The sequence below is a fragment of the Hemicordylus capensis genome, chromosome 13 (assembly GCF_027244095.1).
Source record: "Hemicordylus capensis ecotype Gifberg chromosome 13, rHemCap1.1.pri, whole genome shotgun sequence".
In the NCBI taxonomy this organism is placed as follows: Eukaryota; Metazoa; Chordata; class Lepidosauria; order Squamata; family Cordylidae; genus Hemicordylus; species Hemicordylus capensis.
The window spans coordinates 18,589,359-18,591,948 of NC_069669.1; positions in this window are offsets into that span (position 1 = coordinate 18,589,359).

Genomic DNA, 2,590 nt, shown 5'->3' on the forward strand with positions numbered 1-2,590 from the left:
GGGTGGTAGGTGGCGCGTGGCCGTCTTCCTCTCTGCTACCACCATCTCCTGACCCGGAGGGAAAACGCCAGTCCCATCCTTGAGCCAAATGATTCCTGCTGGGGCCGACCCGCCTCCGGTGACACTCGGAGCGGCACACCATGGCCCTGTCGTGCTCCACCCGTTGGGGCTGAAACCTGGATTGGAGGAGCACCCAGCCGGTTCGGCAGGAGAGCTGTCGGTCAGGTGTGTGCCAAGACTGAGGTGGGAGGCGGAGAGCGTGATTGTGTGGGCGGCGGGAGCTGCTGGGTCAGAACGAGGGAGAATCGCGACTCCCCATTTGCAGTCCGAAGCGGCACAACCTTGCTGCCCCCTTGGAACTCTGCCACGTCCCCCCACCCCAGTCTGCAGCAAGTGGAGACCCTGTTTTGGAGCAGACTGACATGATGGAGTCCAACACCTCACGATTCTGTCTACGCTGCACCGAAGACTGCCAGAGACCGAAGGCTTTTAAAAAAAGCAGGAGACTCCTGCTTTTGAACCTACCATCGCAGATTGGTCTCCTCTGGCCTGTGTTTCCCCCTTGGTTTTGGAGCTGGTGAAAGGCGGAGAAGCAGCTGGGAGAAGTCACGAATGCATCATCTGGTTCAGCAGAGGACTGAAAGGTCCCGGGGCAATTTGTTGGGTGCGAGTTGGCGACCCTATTTGCCCTTGATCTGCATGGTGCAAAAGTGTCCTGCTGCAGAAGAGAGAGTCGTGTGGGAAATGGTCCAAGACCAATACAGTGCCTTTGACGTGTCCTGACTCTGAAGTCCCTGCTAATGGAGCCCAGAGGCATCTTTACAAGCAATGGCTGCCTTTTCTGTAGCGTGGAAGAGCCACTGACCCTCTCCAGTCCCAGCACAGCATCCCTCCCAGTGGCTGTTGCTGGTTTCTCCCTTAGCTTGCTTTCTAGATTGCGAGCCCTCTGGTGGCAGGGGACCATCTAATTCCTTTTGCAATGTAAACCGCTTTGGAACGCTTTGTTGAAATGAGGACAATACATATTCTAAATATGTAACCCCTGCTAACTGGGCAAAGAGGCACCTTTTAATGTGGTGATTCTCTTTATTGAGCAGGGGGAGAGCAACTGGCCCTCTCCACCCCCGGCACAAGACCTCCAGTGACTGTTGCTGGTGTCTATCTGATGTTTCTTTTTCGATTGTGAGCCCTCTGGGGACAGGAAGCCATCTTATTTATTTGTTATTTCTCTGTGTAAACCGCCCTGAGCCATTTTTGGAAGGGCAGTATAGAAATTGAATAAATAATAAAAAATAAAGAAATCAAAGTTGGAAAGGCTTTGGGTCGCGTATTGCGGAGCAGATTTCTGGCTTGTCGGAGCTGTTTTGTGTATTCTTTTTTCACACGACAAATCGAAAGGTCCCCTGATCAGAGCCAGATACAAAATGAGGGCTCAGCAAGTGGAGAAAATGGACCTGCACCCCATTTGATATGAATCTTAAGTACAAATCTGTATCTGAATCTACACCACATGAGAGCCAGTGTGGTGTAGTGGTTAGAGTGTTGGACTAGGAGACCTGAGTTCAAATCCCCACTCAGCCAAGAAACCTCACGGTGATTCTGAGCCGGTCACGCTTCTCTCAGCCTAACCTCCCTCCCAGGGTTGTTGTGAGGATAAACACAACCACGTACACCACTCTGGGCTCATTGGAGGAAGCGCGGGATATAAATGTAATAGATAAATAAATAACATCAAGCTTTTGATAGCACTTCCAAGTGTTCAGAGAACTTATCATGTGTAGTGAATCGCATGGATCTGGTGGGTTATTTGATTATCCTTAGACAACTCTGCAAGGCCAGGGTTCTCAAAGGGAGGTCCCCAGATGTAGCTGGACTACAACTCCCATCAGCCCCTGCCACAAGGGTCATATCCCAGAGAGAGAGAATTTATGGGACCGTGCATAGGAATGGGATACTAGAAGTGTGAGCACTGTAAGATATTCCTCTTAGAGGATGGAGCTGCTCTGGGAAGAGCAGAAGTTCCCTCCCTGGCAGTAGTATCTCCAAGATAGGGCTGAGAGAGATTCCTGCCTGCAACCTTGGAGAAGCCGCTGCCAGTCTGTGAAGACAATACTGAGCTAGATGGACCAAGGGTCTGACTCAGCATACGGCAGCTTCCTATGTTCCTATTTACCTGAACACAAGATGACTCTGAATTTAAGATGAGCCCCTTTAAAAACAGATGTTAAATCCTGGTGATACCTATATTTACCCTCAAAGGAAGAGGACTATGCAGTTAAGATGACCCCCTGGTTTTTAACACCTGAGAACCTGGGGGTGGGGTGGGGTGGGGGGCAGGGCCTAGTCTTGGATTCAGGTAAATATAGTATGAGAAACAGGCCAGCAGAGCTCCCGGCTAAATTGCAACCAGGCGCTGCTATGAAGTTTATTCCTCGGGAGTGGCAAGGCTGTGAGGCACCCAAGCAGTTTGCCCACCGCCGGTCGCTTTCCCTTGCCGCCTGGCGTGCCAATCCCTGCCCGAGTCAAGCAGCCCAAGGGATGGATCAACAGAGGAGCGGCCTCCAGTTCAGCCATCGCGGCTTCCGGCTGT